The 14,015-nt window shown below is 37.5% G+C and overlaps 1 long non-coding RNA gene across 1 annotated transcript in view; it reads left to right on the top strand.

Annotated features, from left to right (window-relative positions):
- Positions 1-4,902: 4,902 nt before the first annotated feature.
- LOC110207421 (uncharacterized) overlaps positions 4,903-14,015 on the top strand; it is a 45,150-nt gene continuing 36,037 nt past the window's right edge. Inside the window, exons 1-3 of the long non-coding RNA XR_002324153.2 lie at positions 4,903-5,049; positions 10,480-10,555; positions 11,024-11,139. This is a non-coding gene — a long non-coding RNA (uncharacterized LOC110207421). The remainder of the gene's footprint in view (positions 5,050-10,479; positions 10,556-11,023; positions 11,140-14,015) is intronic.

Raw genomic sequence — 14,015 nt, 5'->3', positions numbered from 1 at the left:
AGCATTTTTATGCTGTTAAATATTACTGACCCATGAGTAATGTGATCTTCATCTCGTGGAAGATGAAACCAAGAATGTAAGTGGGTTGTCTAAGTTACTGTTGCACTCAGTGGCAGAGGCAATTGGTTTTGTTAGTGTTTACCAATCATTTGGACTGAGGGCTCCCTAAAAGCAAAAGTCCTTTGAGCTATGAAAATGAGTTCAAATGTTAGATTTATTTTATCCTCATGTGTTTTTCAAAATGACAGTTCTTATGTTTGTACATCAGGCTGCTTGGATTTGGATGCCAAAGTTGAGATGATTGTTAAATAAAACCCTCTGACTTCAGCAAAACAACAACCACCACCACCAATAAAAGAAAAGAAAAAGTTAAAGATGGTGTTCTTTTTTTAAAAATTATTGAAATATTTTGGTTTTGACATAACAGTCACTTCCAAATAAATATCCATACAAAATCCACTTACAAAGTATAATCCCTAAAGGACCAAAGAGTTTATCCACTTGGTACCAGAAAAGGAGGAACGTGTCTCCTTTACGTTAGACAATATGGTACCAGAATTGTAATCGACCAAAGTTTTATTCTCTCTCAATGTAGACTTTACTGATATTGTCATAGTCTTTAGGTTGTATCCTATTTTATTGGCTCCACTTCCTTTACACCGCAATCACATCATACGCATCTTCATATGTTAATCCAAATTTCTTTACAATGCAGTAGTATTCCATAACCCACATACATATAGCATAATTTGTTTAGAAAGAGTCAAAATGGCGTAGTGGATAGAGAGCTTGCCTCAGAGGAGAACCTGCTTCTGATAGATACTGGCTGTGTGACCCCAGGCAAGTCATTTCACTCCAGGTAAATCTTTACCGGTGGAGAACCTGTGGCCTCGAGGCCACATATGGCCCTCTAGGTCCTCAAGGGGGCTCTCTGACTGAATCCAAACCTCACAGAACAAATCCCCTTAATAAAAAGATGTGTTCTGTAAGACCTGGACTCAGTCAAAAGTCTGTACCCAAGGACCTAGAAGGCCACATGTGGCCTCCTGGCCTCAAGTACCACCCCCCATACCCAGCCCCTGCAGATAATAAGTTGTAGAACAATTGCTGATCTGCATTGGTAGATGGAGGTTTCCTTACCTGGTAGCCCCTAATACCAATAAAATCACTGGACTGAAAAATATATATATTTCCCAATGGTTGGGCATATGTTTCATTCCCATTTTTTGGTTAATACAAAAAATGCTGCTATGAACATTTTTTTTAACACGTGAATCTTTTCTTGCTGCTAGCAGTCCTAGCAGTGTAATCTCTGGGTCAAAAGGTATGAAACTTTAATCACTTTTCTCACACAGTTCTATTTTTTTAGTAGAAGATCATCAATCTAGTCACTTAGTAAGTATGTACTATTGCCAGGTGCTTTACTAGGTGTTAGAGATGATGATGATTATGATGATGCTGACAGCTACCATTTCTACAACACTTACTATGTGCCAGGCACTTTACAATCATTATTTTGTTTGATCCTCACAACAGCCCTGGGAGGTGAGTGCTATTATTACCCCCATTTTACAGATGTAGAAACTGAGGCATACAGAGGTTAAGTGACTTGCTCAGTGTCATACAGATAGTAAATGTCTGAGGCCAGATTTGAACTTTAGGCATAATTCCAAATTGCTCTCCAGAACGTCTGGATCACTTCACAAATTCTACCAGCAGCGTGTTAGTGTCCCAATTTTCCCACATGTCCTCCAACATTTGTCATTTTCCTTTCCTGTCATATTAACCAATCTGATAGGTGTGACATGCGTGGTACCTCAGAATTGTTTTAATTTGCATTTCATAGTGTTTTAGAGCATTTTTTTCATCAACTATAGATAGCTTTGATTATTTTCTTCTGAAAACTGCCTGTTCATATCCTTTGACCATTTATCATTTGGAGATTATGAATCTGACTCAGTTCTCTAATTGAGAAATCAATGAGAGAAACTTGTTATAAAACTTTTTTGCAAGTTTTTTTGCTTTCCTTCTAATGTTGGCTGCTTTGGCTTTGTTTGCGCAAAAACTTTTAAATTTATTGTAATCAAAGTTATCCATTTTACATTCTATAATGCTCTCTATCTCTGGTTTGGTCATAAATTCTTCCCTTATCTGTAGATCTGACAGGCAAAATATTCTATGCTCTCCTAATTTGTTTATGATATCACCCTTTATGTCTACTTCAGGTGCCCGTTTTCACCTTACCTTGGTATACATACAGTGTGAGATGTTGGCCTATACCTGGTTTCTGCCAAACTGCTTTCCAATTTTTCTAGCAATTTTTGTCAAATAGTGAGTTTTTGTCCCAAAAGCTTGTTTGTTAATTAAACACTAGGATTACTATGGTAATTTACTAGTGTATATTATGTACCTAATCTATTCTACTGATCCACCGCTCAATTTTCTGGCCAGTGCCAGACTGTTTTGTTGACCACCACTTTGTAAAACAGTTTGAGGTCTGCCATTGCTAGACCACCTTCCTTCACATTTGTTTTAATTGGTAACCTTGATATTCTTGACATTTTGTTTTTTCAGATGAATTTTGTTGTGATATTTTTCTAGCTGTATAAAATAATTTTTGGTAGTTTGATTAGTATGGCACTGAATAAGTAAATTAATTTAAGTAGAATTGTAATTTTTATTATATTAGCTTGGCCTACCCATGAGCAATTAACATTTCTCCAGTTGTTTAGATCTGACCTTATTTGTGTGAAAAGTGTTTTATAATTGTTTTTCTATAGTTCCTGGGTTTGTCTTGGCACGTAGACTCCCAAGCAATTTCTATTGTCTACAGGAATTTCTCTTTCTATCTCTTGCTGCTGGACTTGGTTGGTAATATACTGAAATCCTGATGATTTAGGTGCATTTATTTTACATCCTGCAACTTTGCTGAAGTTGTTAATAAATTAACCTAGCTTTTTAATTGGTTCTCTAGGATTCTCCTAGTATACCATCATGTCATTTGCAAAGTGTGATAATTTAGTTTCTTCCTTGTCTATTCTAATCCCTGCAATTTCTTTTTCTTCTATTATTGCTGTAGCTAAGATTCCTAGTACAACATTGAATAATAGTGGTGATAATGGGTACCCTTGCTTCACCCTTGATCTTATTGAGAAGGCTTTTAGCTTATCCCCATTACAGATAATGCTTGCTGATGGCTTTAGATAGATACTACTTATCATTTTAAGGAAAACTCATTCATTCCTATGCTTTCTAGAATCTTTAATAGGAATGGGTGTTGTATTTCATCAAAAGCTTTTCCTGCATCTATTGAAATAATCATGATTTTTGTGGTTTTTGTTATTGATATGGTCAATTATGCTGATAGTTTTCCTAATATTGCACCAACCCTGCTTTCCTTATAAATCTCAGCTCGTCGTTGTATATGTTATTTGTGATACATTGCTGTACCCTCCTTGCTAGTATTTTATTTAAAATTTTTGCATCAATATTCATTGGGGAAATTAGCCTATAGTTTTCTTTCTCTATTTTTACTCTCCCTGTTTTAGTTATCAAAACCATATTTGTGTCATAAAAGGAATTTGGTAGGACTACTTTTTTTTAACCTATTTTTTCCAAATAGTTTATGTAGTGATGGGATTAATTGTTCCTTAAATGTTTGGTAGAATTCACTTGTAAATCCATCTGCTCCTGGGGATTTTTTTTAGGGAGCTCATTTATGGCTTATTCAGTTTCTTATTTAAGTATTCTATTTCTTCTTCTGTTAATCTGGGCAATTTATATTTTTGTAAATATTCATCCATTTCACTCAGATTGTCAGTTTTACTGGCATATAATTTGGCAAAATAACTCCTAATAGTTATTTTAATTTCATCTTCATCGGTGGTGCATTCATCCATTTCATTTTTGATATTGGTAATTTGATTTCTTCTTTTTTAAATCAAATTAATTTAATTGTTTATCTATTTTACTGTTTTTCTCTTTTTCTCTTTATTCTTAACATTCTTTTACAGTTTTGAATTCTCTCCTTCCCTTTCATTGCTCCCCCATATATTGAGAAAGCAAACAATATGATATGAATTATACATATTAAATCATACAAAATATATTTCCATAGTAGTCATGTTACAATTAGTGAGCAGTTATTTTCTTTTCCCTCCCACCTCCTCCCAACTCATCAATGGAAGGAAAAATGAAAAAAAAACCCAGCACCTTCAAAATTGGGTCACTTCCAAAAATATGTCTTTTTCTTCATCTTGCTTCCATAACCTTTATTTCAGGAGATTAGTCCCTGGCTCACCACTGGTTCCCTGGAATCATGTTTGGTCATAGCATAAGTTGGGTTTATTAAGGCTTTCACTATTGTCTTTACACTATTGTCTCTATTGTATAAATTGTTCTCTAGGTTCTGTTCCATTCATGCTGCCTTAGTTCATGCAGATCTTCCCAGGTTTCTCTGAAACTTTTCCTTTCATCATTTCTTATGACACAATAGTATTCCATTGCAGTCATATGTCATAATTTCTTCAACCAAAGAAAGGGGGAAAGGATCTACGTGTACAAAAAATATTTATAGCAACTCTTTTTGTTGTAGCAAAGAACTGGAATCTTTGTTCCTTCACCAAACCTTTTTACCAGTCTGCCTAACACATAGCAAAGCAGATGGATTTGGCACTCACTTTTAGCCAACAAACATTCAGAAAACATTTATTATTCTCTTTCTTTGTCTGCCCCTACATGAATTCCAGCAGAGTTGCTAATGAACAATGAAATAGCCAGGAGAAAAGGAGATGTGATGGGCTTAGATTATCATCTCAAGTTACTTTAGAGTTTTCTGATTATGCTCAATTGACCCACATTCATGCTGAAAAATCTGATGGTGCCATCTCTCTGCAGGATGTCCTCTTTGCTTTGGGCCGCTTAAGCACTATATTTATTTTTGAGATTGAAGTAGGGTTGGGAAGAAAAATGTTCAAATGGCAAATTACTGCCCATAGATGATTGCTCCAGCTTTGAGACAGCAGGATTAACTCCATAAGAATTTTGGAGGTGAGTAGAAATGTCTCCTTAATATAGATGAATGCCTTGTTTACTTAATTTTTAATAGATTGTGATCACATTAATTGGTATTATTATAAGTGTTGAGTGATTTCATTAATGTAAGGAACTCACAATGAGGAAATCCCTTCTACCTAAGCTGATCAGCAACTACCCTGCAAATTATAATCTTAGAGAGATACCTAGTGCATTGAGAAGTTAAGTGATTTGCTCAGGGTTGCACAGCCAGAATGTTTCAGAGGTGACACCTGAACCCAGGTTGTCCTGATTCGGAGGCTAGTTCTCAATCCACTAACTCATGCTGACTAAAAAAAAAAATGTTGAGAGTAGTAATATAGAATTTTTCGTAAGGTAATTAACGTATTCTCAGAACTGTCTGATACAAGTGTACACAAGATGGTGGCACACAGCAACTGGGGAGGCTAAGGCTGGTGGATCTCTTGAGCTCAAGAATTCTGAGCTATAGTGGGTTGAGCCAGTCAGGTAGCTAGTCTAAGTATAGCATTAATATGGCAAGCCCTGGGGAGTAAGAGGGCCACCAGGCCACCTGTAGGAGGGGTAAACTGTCCCAGGATGGTAAACAGAGATGGACAAAGCTCCCAGGCTAAGCAGAATGGGGCCCATGAGTACCCCCCTTACACTTCTAGCCTGGGTGAGATAGGAAGACCCATTCTTTAAAAAAAAAGTCTGATACAGATATGCAAAATTGCTTTTCTGTGTGTCTCTCTCCAGATCTGTGTGTGCGTGCGGACAAGCCCAATGTATAATCACGCACTCTATTATGGAATTGTTACTCTCCACTAATGAGGCACTAGTATGAGTTATTTAAGAAATAATCAATGAGAGCTGTAATTCATAAATGAACAATCCAATCTGAGGGGGGAAAAAAACAAAACTAATCACCAAGGACATCAGCTTGAGGTGGTTATTATGCTGTCATTTTAGTTGGATTATTTACCACTTAATTATAACTCCCATTGTTTAAATTTTTTTTGCTTTAATAACTTACTATATATTATTTTTATTGAAAAGTAGAATTGGGAACAATGTCTGATGATGATTCTGAGGACCATATTATTCATGACCCCTCCTTGGATTTTTTTTTTTAAATAAAAAGACTTTGGTGATTTAGAAAAATCTAAAAACAAGATAAAAGGTTTTAATTGTTTAATTTTTTTTTGAGAGTGGCAGCATGTGTAGTAGATAAAAAGGCTGGACTTGGAGTGTTACAGACCTAGGTTCAAGTCCTGTATCTCAAACAAATGATCAGAGTTATTATCCCGGGCAAGTTCCTTAATCTCTTGATGCCCCAGGCACTTCTCTAAGGCTATCACTGCCCATCTGTATGTATGGAGGAAGTTTCCCATACAGAAGAAATCACAGGCCTAGAAATAAAAACGCATTCCTCATTTTGGAAATCTTAATTTCATGTTCTGAGTTATGAGTAATTATCTGAGGATGGAACAACAAAGAGAAGCTTTCCAGAAATGTTATAAAAACAGGCAGATGTCTATTTTTGTTAACTATAGTCAGTCAGCCGATGAGCATTTATTAAGCACCTACTATGTGTCAGGAACTGTGCAAAGGGTTGGAGATACAAAAAAAAGGTAAAAATGGGGGCTATACTTGAGAGAGTTTAACCAAGTTTGTTTTAACAATTGAATGGCCTAGTGTTCCTGCATATGGTTTCAGGCTTTGAAAACCTATTGGGAAGTTTTTAAGACACTTTGACAAGGTAACTAAAGAAAGTACATTCTTTCTAATCATATGGCAGCACAGGTTTCTACGTCTATTCATCTCCATGTCTCAATAAGTACTTGTTTTAACAGATTAATAATTTTTTAAAATGGGGCAGTGGTTGAATCAATCCAGCATTAACTCAGAAACTGCAAAAAGACACGTCCAGAGTGTCTATTCCATTTCTTCTGTCATCCCAATTACAATACAAATGTTTTAGGGTCTTCCTGCACAATTTCATCACATTCTCACAGAAACAGAGTTGTAACAACAGGGAATTCTGACAAGCAACATGAAACATGCCCTGAAGTCAATTTTTTAAGACATATTCAATTTGGGGAGGAAAAAGACCTATATTCTGGCTCTCTGGGCAGAGTCTGCAAAACTAGGGAAGCTAACTTGGGAGAAGGGTGGTGGCAGCACTGGGCCAAGAATCAGCTTGTTGGGGGAAAAAAACTCTTTATTTGATAGCTTCCTCTTTTTGCTTATCATTCTTGCTTTCTAGAAATGAAGCTTATTTTTTTCTATGCCCTTGGTGGAATGCAGCTAATATGAAAATCCTCTACATTTGGGTGGCCTAGGATTTATCCCAGTAATCCCATCTTAGTTACAACTCTGCTCAGAGAAGGCCACAAGTGAAATTCAACAAAGGTAGACTGAGATACATATTCTCTGAGCAATATTACTTTTATTAACAGAGCATGGACTCCATAATAGAATGGGTCAATGGATGCCAAAGTTTAAGTGTAAGCCAAAGTTTAAGCCAAAGACCCCTAGATCAAGACGCGTCTCCTTTCCATTAGCACAGAACAAAGAACAGAAGAGGGTAGGTGAGGAAATAATACAACTGGTTACAGCAATGGCAGCACCAGCAGCACCAGGGGGATGAGGACATTATGAAGGGTTACATAGCTGAGGCATGGGGGAACAGTATGATTGGTTGGAAGTTAGGAATGAGGGGCCAATAATAACCCGTTCCATCCCTCCTGTGATTAAGAAGAGTTCATTGTCTGAGTCCACTTACAAGGTTAGAGATAGTGTGTTGGGGATCTGTAAGGATGTAGAGGGCCACAGGCTGTTCATGGGGTCTCACTGATGGGCGGAGGCCCCTCTTGGGGTGATTGATCTATGAGCAAAGGTCGCCTGGTTCGGTGCTCCATTCTGTGCATCTCTAACTTCCCTAGTTACTCATTAGTCATTAACAGTGTATTTGTGAATGGTAGTAGGTAAGTGCACGGACTGTGTACGCACCGTCCTTGAGCACAGCATGGGTTATACGTCATTGTAACTTGAGAAAGGGTTCCTGTTATTTTACTATATAAGTAAGTGCTTTGCTAAAAATAAACGGAGTTGCTGCCATCTTTTCTCCTGCCTCATCAATGCGTGCTTGGAGTGAAAGATCAAGCTGTGATCAGGTGATTGGGAAATCCCAGGTCCTAGGTAGGCTCTGTAGCCTAGTGAACTAGTTGTGCACAACAATAGTGGACTAAACTTCTTTAGACAGCAGACCAGATATCCTTGAAGCATAGCTTGGTGGTGTAAAGATACTAGACTAAACTCCTTGGTATCCACCTAAATCCCCCAAGGATATAGATTTTCTTGAGGCAAGAACAGAATAGTGATTAGCAGGAGAGCTGGATTACTAAGCTTAACATTACAGACCAGCTGAATTTCTGAACTAAGTTCGGAAACAAAGAACAGTGACTTAGGTAGTTATAGGACGAAATCAATTAACTATAAATAGGATCAATGAAAAATGATACATAATCAATTTAATCTTTTCAGGAGGAAGGAAGTGACCCTTTCAAATCTCATTCTGATATCAGACACACAGATGTGTAGACACGCGACGAGGAGATGGTATATCATTTCAGAAGCTCAGAGATTCAGAATTTTCCATATGCCTTCTTATTTGTACTTCAGAATAGTGAACTGAACTTATTTTGTTCAAAAATTCTTGACCACTCAGTCTATCCTGTACCCTGATTCCTGAGTGTAATGGTTTATGTGAAACATTTTGAAGTAAGAGTAAATGTATCTTTCACACCAAAATAGCCATTGTTTGTTTTTTAAAAAAGCTAATTTGATGCTAAATCACTCATTCATCATTTTGTAGAAAAAACAGCCAATTGATTAGACTATTTCAGAATAATAGTTTCATAGAAACGTTAGAGATGAAAGAGATCTTCAAAATCAGCTGCTCTACCTCTCCTATTTTAAAGATGGGGAAACTGAGACACATCTGAATAAGCCAGAAAAAGTTTCTAATAAATTTTAACATGACTTACTTTTAATTGAACTGTGTTTGGAAGAAGTTTGACTAGAGGAAGAAATTTTTTTTTTTAAATTTGGGTTAGGCTTGCTTTGTTTAAATTCTCATTTGAAAAGCAAAAGAGGAAAGCATGGTATATAGCAGGAAGAGTGAACCCACGAAATCCAGGAGATTAATCCATCAACTAGAGGCACTGTACCCTTGGAGAAGTCAGTCTGGCAAACCAAGCAACCTGTCCATCACCGTCACTGATGTCACATCCTTCAATAAATTCCATAAAAGACCACCCAGAAAGGACTAGTAAAGCCCTACAGTTTCAGAGTTGTGAATTGCCCACATTTGTTCCCTACCCATGTGCCTCACTACTAAGGTATTTTAAGTTCATGCCTCTATTGAATCTGTGTGTATTTGTGGGAGAGTGTACCCCAGCATTTTTTAATAACTGCCACCTTCCTCCTGTTCTTGTTATGCCATTTGAGTAAATGTCTTTTTCTAAGATCTAATTGAATGTACTTGCTAATTATTAATGGGAAGCACACCAATGAGAGCTCATGAGCTACGGCGTTAGGAGGACTGACACAGGATTACTCTTAGAATTCACAGTAGTAGTCACTAATGTGGAAATACCTTTGGCATGATTGTACATATATAGCCTATATCAGATTGTTTGTTGTCTTGGGGAGGGGGGAGGGAACGGAGGGAAAAGGGAAAATTTGGAACTCAAAAGTGTACAAAAATGAATGTTGAAAACTATCTTTACATGTAATTGAAAAAAATACTATTAAGGAAAAAACAAAAAGTAGCAGTCACTTCTCTGAGTACCTTATCTGTTATTAGAGAGAAGGATGGCTCTGATGGGGATGGGATGGGAGAAGGATATACTTATATATTTCTTAAATGAAACAAAAAACTTACTTCTCAATCTAAAATCATCCCGTTCAGTAAGTCTCCCTATTAATGGTTTATAAAATATAAGAAAGATAAAAAAATTTTGTGAAAGGTTTTGGGCTTGTTATTTTGTTATAAAAATGTGAACTCCTTAAGAGCAAAGACTAATTTTATCATTTATCCTTAGCATGTAGCCCGGTGCCTCATAGACAGTAGGTACTCACTAAATGCTTGTTGAACAAATGAAGTAATGAGAGGCAGTCCTGAACATTTCTTCTGATTCTGATTTAACTTGAAGGAAAATCATGACTATGAACCTGACACAATTTAACATTAGTGGAATAGCTGGGAGGAAGGAAGCTTTTCCCCTTCGGTAATACTTGCCTTCTTATCTGTAGGTTATAGGTAATAAGGCCTCAGACAAAGTGAGCGTCTCAGGCACAGCTAAGGAGGAAATGGATGCAATTCTAAATATTCATATTATGTTTAGAAAGATGAGTATTTTCTGGCTTTTTGTCTTCAAGGTCTATCACTTTGCAGTGCTGAAGAAGCCTGTCGACACCTCTCCTGGCTGTTCTCTGACTGACTGTAGCTGTGAAAGTAAGCGCCCATCACTCTGGGGGGACTCATGGAAGATTTCCTAGAAAGTGAAGTTCATTTGGCTGTCACTGAGGCAAATGTGCAAAAAGTAGCCCTGTCTCTTCAGTCCCATTGTGGCTTTTGGCTAAGACTTCAGTGATTTCAATGATAAGATCTCACCATCCGTGTGAGACATAGGAGGAGCATATTGTAATGGAAAGGACCCTGTATCTTGTACCCCAACACCTTGAATTAGAATCTTGGCTCTGCTTTTTATTTGTTTCACTTTGGGCAAATTACTCACCCTCTTTGGGCCTCAGTAAAGGACAGGGTTGTCTGAGTACTTTAGTCTGGGACACATGATTAACTCCATATATCAGGGAGAGGATAGATGACTCATGCTCAAAAAGGCCATATAGTCTGCTGAGTTTATCTGGTATGTTGAAAATTACTCTCAGGCACTTCCCTCTTCTCTGGTGATTTTTAAAGGAGGAACAGCTGTGAAGCCCTGGCTAGAGGAAGGGGCAGTGGAGATCTAACCTTGGCTAGCTAATCTTCCTACCCTTCTGCCAAGTGTTCCTGAGCACATGGACTCTATTTCTGTGGTGAGTAATTTTTTTTTTCCTGAACTTAGTTGAATGAGCCTATAAAGATAGAATGACCAGGTTACTTGCCTTGTGGTCTTCAAAAGTGAGAAGAACCTTGAGAAGTTCGCTTAGCAATAAGTATCAGAAACAGCAGTAGCTGAGTCTGGAGTGATAGCTATCAACCCCACTCAGTGACCTACCTGACCCAGCAGAGTAGCAGCTTTACTCGAGACTAAGACACCACAACCAGAAACGAGTTAGAAGCTGGGGAAAGGAGTGACTTGTTCACTGGTTACACCACACATGAACTTGGTGAGGTCTGAGAAGAGAGAAAAGGACTCCTAGAACCAGAAGGTAGCTCTTGGCCACACGTCTTCCCTAGATGTAAATTTGAGCCCACTCACTCCAGAGACTGAATGTGTACAGAGGGGAGAATATGTCCTAGATTTGGGTGGGTGGGTGGGGAGCGTTTTTTGTAATTTCTACCTTTGCTATAAATTTTCAGCAACTATCCTGTAAATTGTAAAAGCTAATTGATATTAATAAGTTAGTTGATATTAGAAGAGCACACTAGATTAGTACTCATGAATGATGATACTTGAAATGTCTCAGGATCACCCCTAGAACTCTGAAGGGAGAAGTAATCATTTGCTCTTTAGGGAATTCAACCTGCCAATACAAATAGAAAGTTGGGAAAGAGAACTCAGAGCGAGTGCTACATTGATATTTATGGTTTAGGTTAAAACTCTTTTCTGCTGATAAGAATCCAAATAGTCTTCTTATTGATCCCTTCCCTGCTAGCCTTCAGCTAGTGCTGCAAAGGGAAGACTCTCACTCTCTCTCTCTAAGGTGATCAAAGGCATGTTCCCACAACTCTATCTGCTGAGGGCAGTAATCACAGAAAGATTTAGGTGCTCACTAAATTTTTTATTTATCAACGTATGGATAGATATAGGAATTCAAAGGGAGTCTGGTCAGAAAATTAAATATGTATGCATGTATTGGGTGATTTTGTATAATATCCAGGAAGAATAGAGTCCTATCACTTCCTTGGTTTCTGCTCCTTATAATTAAGCAAGAAGGAGGGTAAAGCTAATAACAACCATCTCATGATTCAGCTGGGAGTTAGGTGGGCCTTTGAATCAATTCCTTCAGTGGACAATGAGAAGAAGCACAGTTCCCAGGCAGCACTGGCTGTGAAATCTTGAAAGGCAGCTGGTCTTTCCCCTTCCCTGGCACCCAAGCAGCAATCATTAGCTAGAGTGGGCTAATGACAGAGTAGTGACTACCCAAGTGATTGAGGTGGCAACATCCGCAGAAGCAGGCAGACTGTCATCAAAAGAGTTGCCAGTAGAGGGTGTCCTGAGAAAGAAGTTCCTGCATGTTTTTTGATTGGCCTGAGCTATGAAATATGAACTAATTAACAGCTTTGCAAAAACTGTATTCCATTAAGACTTAAGTATTAGCCTCTCAACGGACTGTACTACTAGTGATAAGCTACTGGATTCTATTCTAATAGTTTTTATCAACCTTTAATTGCTTAGTTTCCCTTTTCTGTGTGGGAATAAACCACTTGTCCCAGACCTGAGCCATATTTGTACAGTGGGTATCTTTTGGTAATTTCACCTCTTGCTGGAGATAACATTTAGACTTTAAGCCCATTTCTATGATTAGTAGCTCTGTAAATAGCAAGTTAGGGTGGAAGTGAATAGCCAATGAAATGAGAATTAGGGAGCCTACTTCCTGTACTGAGAAGTCAGGCTTCTTCTAAAAAGTCAGGCAAATTGTGATGACAAGGAAAGGAGAGAGATTGGTTCAGCTCATCAGCCACTGTGGGCTCCGCTGAGTGACGCCTAATTAGCCACTGTGTTACTGTTGAAGAACTCTTTTCCAATAGCAGAGACAATGTAGAAGGGTATTCTGTGGTCATGAAGAGATTGTCTCCATAGAGGATATGGGGGGGGCACAAAGAAGTGATTATTGATCCAAGGAGCTGGTTTTTGGAAATGTTCACCCTCTTCATTTGAACCATTATTTTCAATTTCTTACTCAGCTCTGGCAGATTGACAGTTATCTATTGGACTTGATCTTCAGCAAATCCTCTAGATCCCAGTTTTAATTTTTAATTTATGGAATAAAACAAGCATTTCCATAACATAGTACAATAAAAAAAGATAATTGCACATGAATCTGCAAATCTACTATGCACAACCTGCTATTCCTTCCAAATATATAACAAAATTATCATGTAAATTTCTTTTTTTTCCTGTCTTTTCTTCCCTCCCTCCTGCCCTGCCCTAGAGATGGCTACCATTAGGCACAAATAGGTGTATGTATGTATGTGTATATACACACACACACACACACACACACATATATATATATAATTATTCTATTTATAGTATAGAATACTTCTATTTATCAGTTCTTCCTCGGGATACAGATAGTATCTTCATATGTTCCTTATAGTTAGTTTGGGTATTTATAATAGTCAAAAAAACTTATTTGCTCAAAGTTGTCCTTAAACAATATTGCTATTACTGTATACAATGTTCTCTTGGTTCTGCTCATTTCACTCTTCATTATGTCATGCAAGTCTTTCCATGTTTTTCTAAAATCATTGAGCTCATCATTTCTTACTACCTTTAAGGGAATTTTCAGTTTTAGATCTTATGATCTTAAGAAAGGAGATTGGACCCTGAGAGGTCATACTTGTACATAATAGGTACTCAACAAATGTACTTTGTACTGAAAATGTACATTTGTATATGCATATATACATATATGTATGTATACACACATATATGTATATATGTTGCTTTATCTCACAGCACATGATGCTTTGTTGTATTTCTGTCCTTGTTCACGGAAGCAAAGCAATGAATTTGTTACTA

Source organism: Phascolarctos cinereus, unplaced genomic scaffold (genome assembly GCF_003287225.1).
Source record: "Phascolarctos cinereus isolate Bilbo 61053 unplaced genomic scaffold, phaCin_HiC Scaffold_2;HRSCAF=192, whole genome shotgun sequence".
In the NCBI taxonomy this organism is placed as follows: Eukaryota; Metazoa; Chordata; class Mammalia; order Diprotodontia; family Phascolarctidae; genus Phascolarctos; species Phascolarctos cinereus.
This window is presented reverse-complemented; position numbering and strand designations above follow the sequence as displayed.